This window comes from Hylobates moloch, unplaced genomic scaffold (assembly GCF_009828535.3).
Source record: "Hylobates moloch isolate HMO894 unplaced genomic scaffold, HMol_V3 SCAFFOLD_22, whole genome shotgun sequence".
NCBI lineage: Eukaryota > Metazoa > Chordata > Mammalia > Primates > Hylobatidae > Hylobates > Hylobates moloch.
Genome location: NW_026652297.1, coordinates 9,573,737 through 9,590,600, shown reverse-complemented (window position 1 = coordinate 9,590,600; position 16,864 = coordinate 9,573,737).

Here is a 16,864-nt window from a genome sequence, read left to right as displayed (position 1 = left end):
ATTTTAAGTTAAGTTTTTCTGAATTGTAGTTAACATCAAACATTGTCCAGTCTTGTAGGTGAGGAAACCAGGACAAAATATCTTTTGTATTTCAACATTAACATAAATCTGAAATTGTTGGTTCTACTAATAGTACTCTGCACTGAAGGCACTGGCAAAATAATGGTTAAGATTGAGCACAAGTGTTCCAAGTTGTGTGTATGTGTTTATTACTGAACACTGGGAGCCGTGATAGAGGAAGTAATTTGTGAGTTCATGATTTCTTAAGGTTCTAGTGTGACATCTATACAACTGATAAAACTCAGGAAAGCAAAATGTAATTAAATGTTCCCCCAGCTCCCCCTCCCCCCTTATATATATATATATATACACACACACACACACAGAGAGTTTCACTCTTGACGCCCATGCTGGAGTGCAATGACGTGATCTTAGGTCACTGCAACCTCTGCCTCAGCCTGACTTCCCTTCTGTTTCTTTATTTTTGCACTGCATAGACCAGCTGACTGCCTTAATATGTATTGAATCAATTCAAGATTTATGTTCATAGAGTGCTGTGTTTACACAGTGGTTTCATGTGATTTCTTAATAGCCTATAGATCCAATAAATAGGAATATTAGTCACAACCGGACTTTTTGACTTGAGTGCTCTGAATCTTAGTCCTGTGTTTTTTTATTTACTACACTAGGTTATTCACCAGCACTTGACAATAGATTGATGTTTTAGAAACTTCATTCTAAAGGAAAGATGGATAGAAGTTGGCTCTGAATGAAACATTAGGAAGTAATCAGAAACAGTTGAATACATAAGAACAGTATGAACTGTCTAGAAGCTAACGTATATAGACCTTAGGTTACATCCTGAGGCCAGTGGGGAACCTCTCAAAAGTTTTTTTCTCCCAAAGAATGATTAGCAACATCCTAGAAAGCCAGACTTAATGGATACTAGTTTGTCTTATGTAAGTTGCTCTTAATTAATACTGTCTATGAGCCTCAGAAGTGTCAGAAGGTGATCTGTGTTCCCTGAAAGTATTAATTCTTTTAGCAAAATCTTGGTTGCATGGAGAAAATGGCTTTTTTTTTTTTTTTTGAGACGGAGTCTCGCCCTGTCGCCCAGGCTGGAGTGCAGTGGCGCAATCTCGGCTCACTGCAAGCTCCGCCTCCCGGGTTCACGCCATTCTCCTGCCTCAGCCTCTCCGAGTAGCTGGGACTACAGGCGCCCGCCACCACGCCCGGCTAATTTTTTGTATTTTTCGTAGAGACGGGGTTTCACCGTGGTCTCGATCCCCTGACCTCGTGATCCACCCGCCTCGGCCTCCCAAAGTGCTGGGATTACAAGCGTGAGCCACCGCGCCCGGCCGAAAATGCCATTTTAACTAGGCTTTGAAACATAAAAATTTTACAGGCTGACGTCGGGAGGGGCATTCTTTGTTAAAGGTCAAAGTGTTTTAGCCCAAGTAAGGAAAAATAACCCATTTTCTTTTGTTCTTATCTCCTAGGAATTGACTCAAAAGGTGTAAATTTCTTGAGATTTTAAAACCAGGGGTAGACCAGGATTCCAAACCTAATCTAACTCAGGAGCTTATCAAATCCAACCAAACAATTTAGTACTAGACCCCTGATTTTCTGTTTCCCAGTCCCTTCCCTGCTCTTCCAATGCACTGTAGAATTACTCCTTGAGTCATTGTCAAGGATAAATAGCCCTAACGTTCTTCAACCATTACTTCTGAATCTTACCTTTTAAGGTTCTCCAATATGATCGATCTCCTTAGTATGAACTTAAGTGTTTTAGTGGCCCAGACTATTTGATCTATACCTTCCTAAATTAGATACTGATTTTTAGGGTGTGCTTTTTGTTGTTTTCGTAACTTGGAAAAATTGTGCTGGAGCAACTGGACATCAATATGAATTAAAATGAAGCATTATTTCACCTCCATGATCCAATCACCTCCCGCCAGAACCCCCACTTCCAAAATTGGAGATTACATTTCAGTATGAGATTTGGGCAGGGACACACATCCGAACTGTCACCGTACATTTTTGTTCATGTTAAGCATTTTTAACCTAATACAAAATAAAAGCATAAACTAGATACTTATCTCTTTAAAATACGTTATCCAGGAGACAGCAAAGAGGTAAGAAGAGGACTATATGGAAAAAAAGTTAGGTATCATGGAGAATGGGATAAGTATGTCTAATGTACTTCTGATCGGAGTTCCAGAGTAAACGGAGAGAATGGAGAAGAGACAATATTTTAAAAGGTAATTGGAGGCCAGGCACGGTGGCTCACGCCTGTAATCCCAGCACTTTGGGAGGCCGAGGTGGGCGGATCACTTGAGGTCAGGAGTTCGAGACCAGTCTGGCCAACATGGTGAAACCCTGTCTCTACTAAAATTACAAAAACTAGTCAGGTGTGGTGGCGGGCCCCTGTAATCCCAGCTACTGGGGTGGCTGAGGCAGGAGAATCACTTGACCCCAGGAGGCGGAGGTTGCAGTGACCTGAGATTGCACCACTGCACTCCAGTCAAGGCAGCAAAGGGAGACTCCGTCTCAAAAAAAAAAAAAAGTAATTGGAAAACTCCCATGGTTGATGATAAACATGAATCCATAACTCCATGAATCACAATGCATTGTAAATAAGATTAAAACATGCCTATAAACATTGTAGTGAAATGGAAGAATAGCAAAACAAAGATACTGATTTCTGCTACCTAGATGATGGGTTAGGAACGAGGGTGAAATAATAAAGACATCAGAAAAAAAAGGATGTGCTTTAGGCAGAAGGAATGTGATACCAGAAGAACTAAGATGGAAGAAAAAAAGGCAAAACAGGTGGGCAAGTGCAAAAGGTGATTTACCATATAAAAAGTAACAAGTAAAATATACACAATAGGCTGGGCGTAGTGGCTCACACCTGTAATCCCAGCACTTTGGAAGGCCGAGGCAGGAGGATCACCTGAGGTCAGGAGTTCGAGACCAGCCTGACCAACACGGTGAAACCCTGTCTCTACTAAAAATACAAAAATTAGCTGGGCATGGTGGCGGGCACCTGTAATCCCAGCTACTCGGGAGGCTGAGGCAGGAGAATCATTTGAACCCAGGAGGTGGAGGTTGCAGTGAGCCAAGATTACACCACTGCACTCCAGCCTGGGCCACAGAGCAAGACTCCATCTCGGTGTAAAAGGAAAAAAAAAAATTATATATATATATATACACACACACACATACACACACACATATATGTATACACATATATGTATATATATACACACAATATAGTCTATTACAATTTAATGAAAGTAAGGAGGGAGAGAAATGGAGTTAAAGAGTTCTACAAAGCATTGTGTTATCCAGGAAGAAGATGAAGACTAATTTTAATTTTTGTTAAGTATACATATTGTAATAAGTAGGGTAACCATAAAGAACATAAATAGTGTAACTAGTATACTTGTAGAAGGAGAAAACATGAAAGAATTCTTTTTTAAAAATCAGTTCAAAGGAAGGCCAGAAAGGAGAAGCAGTATGAAATAATACAGTTTTAAATCCAAATCTATCAGTACCATTGACCCTTGAACAACACAGGTTTGAACTGCAAGGGTTTGCTAATACACAGATTGTTTTCAATAAATATATTGAAACATTTTTTGGAGATTGTAACAATTTGGGGGAAAAAATTCACAAACTATGTAGCCTAGAGGTAACAAAGAAATTAAGAAAAAGTTTCATACGTGTTCCATGACAGAGCCATATATGCAGACACAGAAGGAGCCTAGAAATCAAAGAATGAGGCAAATAAATCCAGTTTGTCAGTATAGGGTGATTGGTTTAGAGAACTTACCAACAGAAGCATGGTCTTGGGCCATTGCAAGACAGGTAGAGCTTTGCTGTTACCCTCAGCCCCAGGGCTTTTTACCATAGAAAAAGGGGGTACATGCTCTGTGCAAGACAGTGAGAGACCACCCTCCAAAACAGGCAAGAGAATCCTGTGTGCATCATAGCCTATAATTTGTGCAATAGCATTAAGGTTGCTTTGATCTAAAGGCAAGATTTATAGTGAGTACATGCTCTTACATTAAGGATAGTAAATAAAGTGAAATCAGGAGGCATTCATGAGACTGGGGTCAATCATAAGTCAACACGATGGATTAGCATCCAAGATGGTGTCACTTGTGTCTCCACACTATCTACTAATTGTAGATAGTACTTTATAATTTACTACCATAGAATATATACAAATCTATTTTAAAAAGTCAAAATGTATCAAAATTTATGCTCACAAACAAACCATACATGGTGCCATTCGCAGTCCAGAGCAATGTAAGCAAATGTAAAGAGGCAGTATGATAACCATATAAAATTAACTAGTACATACTTTACTACTGTAATAATTTTATAGCCACCTCTTGTTGCTATTGTGGTGAGCCCAAGTATTGCAAGTATCCATTTAAAATGCCGTGTGACATGACGCTAATCATCTCAAATGAGCAGTTCCTCTCTCCAGTAAATTGTTCATTGCAGTAAAAAGTGGTCTCTCTTGGTTCTCAGGTATTTTTTGTAGTGTTTAGTGCAATACCATAAACGTTGAGTAACACCATTAGACTCACGCAAAATACAACTATAAGTGCTGGAAGTGCTCCCAAGAAGCAGAGAAATGCATGACATTACAAGAAAAAGTTTAATTGCTTGATGTGTGCTATAGATTGAGGTCCGCAGCTGCATTGGCCTGCCATTCAAGATAAATTAATCTAGCTAAGGACCGTTGTACAAAAAGAAAAAGAAATTTTTGAAGCCATGGCTGTGGCTACACCAGTAGGTGTGAAAACCTGGCATTTTTTTTGTGAAATACTTTTTTATCTCATTGCAAATGCAGCTTTTATGTGAGGCAGGATTGCTATAAAAAAGGCATTACCTATAGACTAATACGATTTGAGAAAAGGTGAAGTCACTATATGGCAACTTAAAACAAAAGGAAAGTGAGGGGTCTAAAGCTGGAGAATGCAATGCCAGCAAAGGATGGTTTGAAAATTTTGGAAGAGATTTGGCTTTAAAATTGTCAAGATAACAGAAGAAGCAGCTTCTGCCAACTAAGAGACAGCACACACATTCCCAGAAACCATTAGAAAAATCATTGAGGAGAAAGGATAGCTGCCTACACAGGTTTTTATTTTGTATTATTTCCATTTTTGTTTTCTAGAGAGTGAGTCTTGCTCTGTCACTTAGGCTGTAGTGTGATGGTGCAGTCATGGCTCACTGTAAACTTGAATTGCTTCTGGGCTCAAGCAATTCTCTCACCTCAGCCTTTCAAGTAATTAAGACCATAGGCATGAATGACCAGGCCCTGCTAATTTCTTTTTTTTTTTTTTTTTTTTTTTTGTAGAGACAGGGTCTTGCTATGTAACCCAGGCTTTGAACAGGTTTTTAATGCAGACAAAAGTGCCCTATTATGGGGGATAAATGCCACAAAAGACATTAATTAGTAAGGAAGGGAAGTGAGCACCAGGATTTAAGGCTGGAAGGGATAGGCTAACTCTACTGATGTGTGCAAATGTAGTTAGGTTTATGATCAGGACTGTCCTTAATTATAAAACCTGCTAGCCCCCAAGCCTTAAAGGGACAAGTTAAAAATTAGCTGCCAGTCTTCTAGTTGTACAACAAGAAGGCCTGGACAAGAAGAACCCTTTTTCTGAACTGGTTCCATCAATGCTCTGTCCCTGAATTCAGGAAGTACCTTGTCAATAAGGGACTGCCTTTTCTTCTTCCTTTTTTTTTTTTTAAATTTTAAGTTCTGGGATACATGTGCAGAACATGCAGGTTTGTTGCATAAGTATACATGTGCCATGGTGGTTTGCTGCACCTATTAACCCATCATCTAGGTTTTAAGCTCCATATGCATTAGGTATTTGTCCTAATGTTCTCCCTCCCCTTGCCCCCTACTCCCCGGGGACTGCCTTTTAAAGCTCTTATGATATTGGATAATGCCTCTGGCCACCCATGAGTTCAACTCGATGAATTCAATACCAAGGTCATCAAAGTGGTCTACTTGCCCCAAAGACAATGTCTCTACATCAGCCACTGACCACCAGATCATCAGAGATCTGGGGGTCATAAGGTTTAAGGTTAATTAAACACAGTATTCTGTGGAAGGGATTGTCAATGCTGTGGAAGAGAACCCTGACAGAGAGAACATCATGAAAGCCTGGAAGAATTACACTATTGAAAATGCCATTGCTGTTGACATATTCTTAGATTGTTTCAGGTATTTCGGCCCTATGACGTATTTTTTATAGACATCAGATTTTCAAGACAATCTAGTTAAGACAATTCATTTAGATTGTCTTATTACTTGAAACAGGAAATTCCTGCTGGAGAAAACTGTGTCCAGATCTTGTGCATGAATTCGGAGGATTCATGACATAGCCAATCACAGATATCATGAAAGAGACTGTGGCTGTGGGCAAAACAGATAGGGGCTGAAGAGTTTTAAGACACAGATCTTGGAGAAATTCAAGAGCAAATAGACACCATGCCAGAGGAATTAAGAGAAGGTGACTTGACAGAGATAAGTGCTTCCAAACCAGTGCCAGATGGTAAGGATGAAGATGTAGAGGAGGCAGTGACACAAAACAACTTGGCATTAAGCAATCTGGCAGAAGGATTCTGATTATTCAAGACTACTTTTGACTTCTTTTACAACATGGAGCATTCTATGATACCAGCAATGAAGCCAAAGCAAAAGGTGAAAGGAGAATTCGTACCTGATATAGTTAGGATATTTGTGTCCTCCAAATCACAATTTGATCGCTAGTATTGAAGGTGAGGCCTAGTGAGAGGTGTTTGGAAGTAGGGGCCCATCCCTCATGAATGGCTTGGTGCCCTCCCCACAGCAATGATTGAGTTCTCATTTCGTTACATCATGAGAGCTGGTGGTTTAAAAGAGTGTGGCATCCCTCACCTTGCTTTCTCTTACTCTCTCTCTCACCATGTGACACACTGGCCCCCCTTCCCCTTCAACCACAACTGGAAGCTTCCTGAGGCCCTCACCAGAAGCAGATGCTGGTTCCATGCTTCCTGTACAAACTGCAGGACCATAGCCATATGAACCTTGTTTTCTTTATAGATTACACAGCTCAGGTATTCCTTTACAGGAACACAAAATGGACTAAGTGTCATACAGTAACATTTTTAGAGAAATGAAAAAGCAAAAATGGAGGGGCGGTTCCAAGATCACCAAATAGGAACAGCTCCAGTCTACAGCTCCCAGCATGAGCAACGCAGAACACGGGTGATTTCTGCATTTCCAACTGAGGTACCGGGTTCATCTCACTGGGGCTTGTTGGACAGTGGGTACAGGGGAGTTTGGTGCAGCCTACCTACCGAGCATAAGCCAAAGCAGGCTGAGCATCGCCTCACCCGGGAAGCGCAAGGGGTCAGGGAATTCCCTTTCCCAGCCAAGGGAAGCCGTAAAGGATGGCACCTGGAAAATCAGATCACTCCCACCCTAATACTGTGCTTTTCCAATGGTCTTAGCAAATGGTACACCAGGAGATTATATCCTGCACCTGGCTTGGAGGGTCCCATGCCCACACAGCCTCGCTCATTGCTAGCACAGCAGTCTGAGATCGATCTGCAAGGCAGCAGTGAAGCGAAGCTGGGAGGGGGGGCCCCACATTGCTGAGGCTTGAGTAGGTAAACAAAGTGGCTGGGAAGCTTGAACTGGGTGGGGCCCACTGCAGCTCAAGGAGGCCTGCTTGCCTCTGTAGACTCCACCTCTAGGGGCAGGGCATAGCCAAACAAAAGGTAGCAGAAACCTCTGCAGACTTAAATGTCCCTGTCTGACAGCTTTGAAGTGAGTAGTGGTTTTCCCAGCATGGAGTTTGAGATCTGAGAACAGATAGAATGCCCCCTCAAGTGGGTCCCTGACCCCCAAGTAGCCTAACTGGGAGGCACCCTCCAGTAGGGGCAGACTAACACCTCACACGGCTGCGTACCCCTCTGAGACGAAGCTTCCAGGGGAACGATCAGGCAGCAACATTTGCTGTTCAGCAATATTCACTGTTCTGCAGCCTCCACTGCTGATACCCAGGCAAACAGGGTCTGGAGTGGACCTCCAGCAAACTCCAGTAGACCTGCAGCTGAGGGTCCTGACTGTTAGAAGGAAAACTAACAAACAGAAAGGACATCCACACCAAAACCCCATCTGTACGTCACCATCATCAAAGACTAAAGGTAGATAAAACCACTCAAATGGGGAAAAAACAGCAGAAAAGCTGAAAATTCTAAAAATCAGAGCACCTCTCCCCCTCCAAAGGAACACAGCTCCTCGCCAGCAATGAAACAAAGCTGGATAGAGAATGACTTTGACGAGTTGAGAGAAGAAGTCTTCAGACGATCAAACTTCTCCGAGCTAAAGGAGGAAGTTTGAACCCATCACAAAGAAGCTAAAAACCTTGACAAAAGATTAGACGAATTGCTAGTTAGAAAAACCAGTATAGAGAAGTCCTTAAATGACTTGATGGAGCTGAAAAACATGGCATGAGAACTACGTGACAAATGCACAAGCTTCAGTAGCCAATTCGATCAACTGGAAGAAAGGCTACCAGTGATTGAAGATCAAATGAATGAAATGAAGCGAGAAGAGAAGTTTAGAGAAAAAAGAATAAAAAGAAATGAACAAAGCCTCCAAGAAATACGGGACTATGTGAAAAGACCAAATTTACATCTGATTGGTGTACCTGACAGTGACGGGGAGAATGGAACCAAGTTGGAAAACACTCTGCAGGATATTACCCAGGAGAACTTCCCCAACCTAGCAAGGCAGGCCAACATTCAAATTCAGGAAATACAGAGAACGCCACAAAGATACTCCTCAAGAAGAGCAACCCCAAGACACATAATTGTCAGATTCACCAAAGTTGAAATGAAGGAAAAAATGTTAAAGGTAGCCAGAGAGAAAGGTCGGGTTACCCACAAAGGGAAGTCCATCAGACTAACAGCTGATCTCTCAGCAGAAACTCTACAAGCCAGAAGAGAGTGAGGGCCAATATTCAACATTCTTAAGAAAAGAATTTTCAACCCAGAATTTCATATCCAGCCAAACTAAGCTTCATAAGTGAAGGAGAAATAAAATCCTTTACAGACAAGCAAATGCTGAGAGATGTCACCACCAGGCCTGCCCTACAAGAGCTCCTGAAGGAAGCACTAAACATGGAAAGGAACAACCGGTACCAGCCACTGCAAAAACATGCCAAATTGTAAAGACCATCGAGGCTAGGAAGAAACTGCATCAACTAACAAGCAAAATAACCAGCTAACATCATAATGACAGGATCAGATTCACACATAACAATATTAACCTTAAATGTAAATGGGCTAAATGCTCCAATTAAAAGACACAGACTGGCAAATTGGATAAAGAGTCAAGACCCATCAGTGTGCTGTATTCAGGAAACCCATCTCACCTGCAGAGACACACATAGGCTCAAAATAAAGGGATGGAGGAAGATCTACCAAGCAAATGGAAAACAAAAAAAGGCAGGGGTTGCAATCCTAGTCTCTGATAAAACAGACTTTAAACCAACAAAGATCAAAAGAGACAAAGAAGGCCATTACACAATGATAAAAGGATCAATTCAACAAGAAATCCAAAACATATATGCACCCAATACAGGAGCACCCAGATTCATAAAGCAAGTCCTTAGAGACCTACAAAGAGACTTAGACTCCCCACCTCTGCCCGGCCACCCATCATCTGGGAAGTGAGGAGCGCCTCTGCCCGGCCACCCATCGTCTGGGAAGTGAGGAGCGCCTCTGCCGAGGGCCCTGCCCGGCCGCCTTGTAGGGGGCCTCTGCCCGGCCACCCATGTCTGGAAATGAGGGACCTGCCGGCCCCCCCCTCTGCCCAGCTGCCCCGTCTGGGAAGAAGTGAAGAGCGCCTCTGCCCGGCCACCCAGCTTCTGGGAAGTGAGGAGCACCTCTGCCCAGCCACCCATCGTCTGGGAAGTGAGGAGCACCTCTGCCCGGCCGCCCTGTCTGGGAAGAAGTGAGGAGCACCTCTGCCCGGCCGCCCTGTCTGGGAAGAAGTGAGGAGCACCTCTGCCCGGCCGCCCCGTCTGGGAAGAAGTGAGGAGCGCCTCTGCCTGGCCACCCATCGTCTGGGAAGTGAGGAGCGCCTCTGCCCGGCCACCCATCGTCTGGGAAGTGAGGAGCGCCTCTGCCCAGCCACCCATCGTCTGGGAAGTGAGGAGCGCCTCTGCCTGGCCACCCCGTCTGGGAAGTGAGGAGCACCTCTGCCCAGCTGCCCCATCTGGGACGTGGGGAGCGCCTCTGCCTGACCACCCCGTCTGGGAGGTCTACCACGGAGGCCAGAAGCAATGTGAGGGCTGGACGTGGTGGCTCATGCCTGTAGCCCTGGCGCTCTGGGAGGCCGAGGCGGGTTGATCACTTCAGGCTAGGAGTTTGAGACCAGCCTGGCCAACATGGCGAAACATATGAAAAATACAACAGACAAACCAACCAACCAACCCAGCGACAACAAAACAGGTCTACCCTGGAGTCATACTCTATTTTTTTCTATTTTCCTCCCTTTCTGATCCTTTATCCCATTTCTTTTTCTTCCTCTTCCTTCTCCTTCTTCTTTGTCAAATAGAGGATTGAGTTATTATCATTGATCCATACAAAGTCCCTCTCTCATTCATTTTCTTTAATTCCCACTCCCCATTTCTATTCCCCGTCTTCCCATGTGCAACCTTCCTAATATGTTTGATACGCATCTTTTTGTTTGTATGTATTTTTAGAAAATGTTTATTGTTTTGTGTGCAAAAAAAATTAATAAAAATAAAAAAGAGCCTTAGACTCCCACACAATAATAATGGGAGACTTTAACACCCCACTGTCAACATTAGACAGATCAATGAGACAGAAAGTTAACAAGGATATCCAGGAATTGAACTCAGCTCTGGACAAGCGGACCTAATAGACATCTACAGAACTCTCCATCCCAAATCAACAGAATATACATTCTTCTCAGCACCACATCACACTTATTCCAAAATTGATCACATAGTTGGAAGTAAAGCACTCCTCAGCAAATGTAAAACAACAGAAATTGTAAAAAACTGTCTCTCAGACCACAGTGCAATCAAACTAGAACTCAGGATTAAGAAACTCATCAAAACTGCTCAACTACATGGAAACTGAACAACCTGCTCCTGAGTGACTACTGGGTACATAACGAAATGAACACAGAAATAAAGATGTTCTTTGAAACCAATGAGAACAAAGACACAACATACCAGAATCTCTGGGACACTTTTAAAGCAGTGTGTAGACGGAAATTTATAGCACTAAATGCCCACAAGAGAAAGCAGGAAAGATCTACAATTGACACCCTAACATCACAATTAAAAGAACTAGAGAAGCAAGAGCAAACACATTCAAAGGTAGCAGAAGGCAAGAAATAACCAAGATCAGAGCAGAACTGAAGGAGATAGAGACAGAAAAAACCCTTCAAAAAAATAAATGAATCCAGGAGCTGGTTTTTTGAAAAGATCAACAAAATTGATACACCGCTAGCAAGACTAATGAAGAAAAGAGAGAAGAATCAAATAGACTCAACAAAAAATGATACAGGGGATATCACCACCGATCCCACAGAAATACAAATTACCATCAGCGAATACCATAAACACCTCTACACAAATAAACTAGGAAATCTAGAAGAAATGAACAAATTCCTCGACACATACACCCTCCCAAGACTAAACCAGGAAGAAGTTGAATCTCTGAATAGACCAATAACAGGTTCTGAAATTGGGCAATAATTAATAGCCTACCAATCAAAAAGAGTCCAAGACCAGATGGATTCACAGCCGAATTCTACCAGAGGTACAAGGAGGAGCTGGTACCATTCCTTCTGAAAGTATTCCAATCAATAGAAAAAGAGGGAATCCTCCCTAAATCATTTGATGAGGCCAGCATCATCCTGATACCAAAGCCTGGCAGAGATACAACAAAAACAGAGAATTTTAGACCAATATCCCTGATGAACATCGACGCAAAAATCCTTAATAAAATACTGGCAAACCGAATCCAGCAGCACATCAAAAAGCTTATCCATTATGATCAAGTGGGCTTCATCCCTGGGATACAAGGCTGGTTCAACATACGCAAATCAATAAACGTAATCCAGCATATAAACAGAACCAACGACAAAAACCACATGATTATCTCAACAGATGCAGAAAAGGCCTTTGACAAAATTCAACAGTGCTTCATGCTAAAAAACTCTCAATAAATTAGGTATTGATGGGACATATCTCAAAATAATAAGACCTAGTAATGACAAACCCACAGCCAATATCATACTGATTGGGCAAAAACTGGAAGCATTGCCTTTGAAAACTGGCACAAGACAGGGATGCCCTCTCTCACCACTCCTATTCAACATAGTGTTGGAAGTTCTGGCCAGGGCAATCAGGCAAGAGAAAGAAATAAAGGGTATTCAACTAGAAAAAGAGGAAGTCAAATTGTCCCTGTTTGCAGATGACATGATTGTATATTTAGAAAACCCCATCATCTCAGCCCAAAATCTCCTTAAGCTGATAAGCAACTTCAGCAAAGTCTCAGGATACAAAATCAATGTACAAAAATCACAAGCATACTTATACACCAATAATAGACAAACAGAGAGCCAAATCATGAGTGAACTCTCATTCACTATTGCTTCAAAGAGAATAAAATACCTAGGAATCCAACTTACATGGGATGTGAAGGACCTCTTCAAGGAGAACTACAAACCACTGCTCAATGAAATAAAAGAGGATACAAACAAATGGAAGAACATTCCATGCTCATGGGTTGGAAGAATCAATATCGTGAAAATGGCCATGCTGCCCAAGGTAATTTATAGATTCAATGCCATCCCCATCAAGCTACCAATGACTTTCTTCACAGAATTGGAAAAAACTACTTTAAAGTTCATATGGAACCAAAAAACAGCCCACATTGCCAAGTCAATCCTATGCCAAAAGAACAAAGCTGGAGGCATCATGCTACCTGACTTCAAACTATACTACAAGGCTACAGTAACCAAAACAGCATGGTACTGGTACCACAACAGAGACATAGATCAATGGAACAGAACAGAGCCCTCAGAAATAATACCACACATCTACAACCATCTGATCTTTGACAAACCTGACAAAAACAAGAAATGGGGAAAGGATTCCCTATTTAATAAATGGTGCTGGGAAAACTGGCTAGCCATATGTAGAAAGCTGAAAATGGATCCCTTCTTTACACCTTATACAAAAATTAATTCAAGATGGATTAAAGACTTAAATGTTAGACCTAAAACCATAAAAACCCTAGAAGAAAACCTAGGCAATACCATTCAGGACATAGGCATGGGCAAGAACTTCATGTCTAAAACACCAAAAGCAATGGCAACAAAAGCCAAAATTGACAAATGGGATCTCATTAAACTAAAGAGCTTCTGCACAGCAAAAGAAACTACCATCAGAATGAACAGGCAACCTACAAAATGGGAGAAAATTTTCGCAACATACTCATCTGACAATGGGCTAATATCCAGAATCTACAATGAACCCAAACAAATTTACAAGAAAAAAACAAACAACCCCATCAAAAAGTGGGCGAAGGACATGAACAGACACTTCTCAAAAGAAGACATTTATGCAGTGAAAAGACACATGAAAAATGCTCATCATCACTGGCCATCAGAGAAATGCAAATCAAAACCACAATGAGATACCATCTCACACCAGTTAGAATGGCCATCATTAAAAATCAGGAAATAACAGGTACTGGAGAGGATGTGGAGAAATAGGAACACTTTTACACTGTTGGTGGGACTGTAAACTAGTTCAACCATTGTGGAAGACATTGTGGCGATTCCTCAAGGTTCTAGAACTAGAAATACCATTTGACCCAGCCATCCCATTACTGGGTGTATACCCAAAGGATTATAAATCATGCTGCTATAAAGACACATGCACACGTGTTTGTTGAGGCACTATTCACAATAGCAAAGACTTGGAACCAGCCCAAATGTCCATCAATGATAGACTGGATTAAGAAAATGTGGCACATATACACCATGGAATACTATGCAGCCATGAAAAAGGATGAGGTCATGTCCTTTGTAGGGACATGGATGAGGCTGGAAACCATCATTCTCAGCAAACTATTGCAAGGACAAAAAACCAAACACCGCATGTTCTCACTCATAGGTGGGAATTGAACAATGGGAACACTTGGACACAGGAAGGGGAACATCCCACACCAGGGCCTGTCGTAGGGTAGGGGGAATCGGGGGGAGGGATAGTATTAGGAGATATACCTAATGTAAATGGTGAGTTAATGGGTGCAGCATACCAACATGGTACATATGTAACAAACCTACACGTTGTGCACATGTACCCTAGAACTTAAAGTATAATAAAAAAAGGAAAAGAAAAAGTGCCAGACAGAAATTATGATGTACTTCTATAGAGTTTATACTGAGTGTGCCAGCCTTTCCTGCCTCCCCTTCTATTCCCTCTACCTCTTGTGCCTCTGACACCTGAGACAGCAAGACCAGCCCCTTCTTTCTCCTCCTCCTCCTCATACTAAACATCAAAATGATGAGGATAAAGACCTTTATGTTGATCTGCTTTCACTTAATAGTAAGTTTATTTTCTCTTCCTTATGATTTTCTTTTCTCTTAATTTATTGTAAAATACAGTATATAATATTTAACATATGAAATGTGTGTTGATCAACCATTTATGTTATTGGTAAGTCTTCTAGTTGACAGTAGACTATAAGTACTTTAGTTTGGGGGAGTCAAAAGTTACACATGGATGTTTAACTGTGTGGGGGTTCGGTGCCCCTAACCTCAACATTATTCAAGGGCCAAACTATAGTTACATTAAGTGGGAATGGACCAAATGTTCTGATTTAAAGATTATCAGACAGGATTTTGAAACTACAACCAACAAACTATTTGTAAGAGACATGGCTAAAACCTAAAGGTATGCTAAAGTTGAAAATAAAGGAATGAAGGGGATAAGACGTGAAAACATTACCCAAGGGAAAACAGTCACATTACTCTCAAATAAAACTCACTTTAAGGCAAGAAAGCATTACCAAAATTCAAGAATGTTACCTCATGACAAGTAAAAGGTTTGTTTCACCAAAGATATAATGATTAAAAATTTTCATATATTTAAAAAATTTCCACAGTACATCGAGTCAAAAGTGAGATTGAAAAGAACCATAGAATTGAAAGAACCACAAGAAGAACCTCAACCACAAGAAACGAAAGAACCTCAATAAATTCCAAAGTATTATAATCATATAGAGGTTGTTCTCTGACCACAATACAACTAAGCTGGAAATAAACAAGGAGATAATTAAAGAACCAAATATGTTTGGAAATTAAGACATTCTTCTAGATGACCCATAGGTCAGATAAATCAAGTGAAACAAATATTTTGAACTGAATGATAGTAAAAATTCTAAATGTCAAAACTAGTGAGATGCAGCTTGTATTAGGCTTCTCCGGAGAAATAGGATCAATAGTATATATTAGGAAACTGGTTCACATGATTATGGAGACTGATTCACATGATTATGGAGACCCAAGAGAGCCAGTGCTGGGGTTCCAGTCCAAAGGCTGGCAGGCAGCAGGCCCAGCAAGAGCTCCTGTTTCTGTCTGAGTCTGAAGGCAGAGAAAAACCAATGTTCCAACTTGATGGTAGTCAGGCAGGTGGAGTCTTCTTACTTTGCCTTTTATTCAGGCCTTCGACTGATCGGACATGGCCCACTCACATTAGGAAGGGCAGTTTGCTTTACTCAGTCTACTGATTTAAATGTTAATCTCAGCCAGGCGTGGTTGCTCATGTCTGTAATCCCAGCATTTTGGGAGGCCAAGGTGGGCAGATCACTTGAGGTCAGGAGCTTGAGACCAGCCTGGCCAACATGGTGAAACCCCTTCTCTACTAAAAATACAAAAAAATTAGCTGGACGTGGTGGTGCACACCTGTAGCCTCACTATTCGGGAGGCTGAGGCAGGAGAATCGCTTGAACCCAGAAGGTGGAGGTTGCAGTGAGCCGAGATTGTGCCACTGCACTCCAGCCTGGGTGACAAAGTGAGACTCCATCTGAAAAATAAATAAATGTTAATCTCATCCAAGTCACCCTCACAAACACACCCAGAATAATGTTTGGCCAAATATCTGGGCACACCCTGTGGCCCAGTCAAGGTTAACCATGAGGCAGCTTAAGTAGTCTTTAGAAAAACAATTTAAAATTTAAGTCTGTATATTAGAAAAGGAAAAAGGCTGAAAATTAATGAGATGAGCATTTAATTAGGGCGAGCTAGAGCACAGTAGTTTAGAGACATAAATGCATAGTGATTCAACCTGGTAGACATTTATTTCTTCCTCATTTAGTAGTCTTGGACAGCAGAATGAGTGTTCTTCTCCAGCAGCCTTTCAGGGTCTCAGCTGCCTGAGGCTCTGCTATTCTCCACACATGCCCTCTAAGGTTGCACTGGGGCTGTGGTTCTCAAACTTTAGCATGTATCCAAAACACCTGGAGGGACATTTAAACACTGATTGCTAGGTGCTACCCCCAGAGTTTGATTTAGGAGGTCCAAGGGTATGGCCCATGAATTTGCATTTCTAATAGGTTCATGGGTGCTGCTGCTGCTATTGGTTCAAGGACCACGCTTTAGTATCTATCTCTAAGTCAGCTGAAAAGAGAATGATTGTAGGGGAATACATAACTTCTGCTCACATTTTACTGGCTAGAAGCCGGTCAGATGGCCACACCTACTTGCAAGGGAGGCTGGCAAATACCC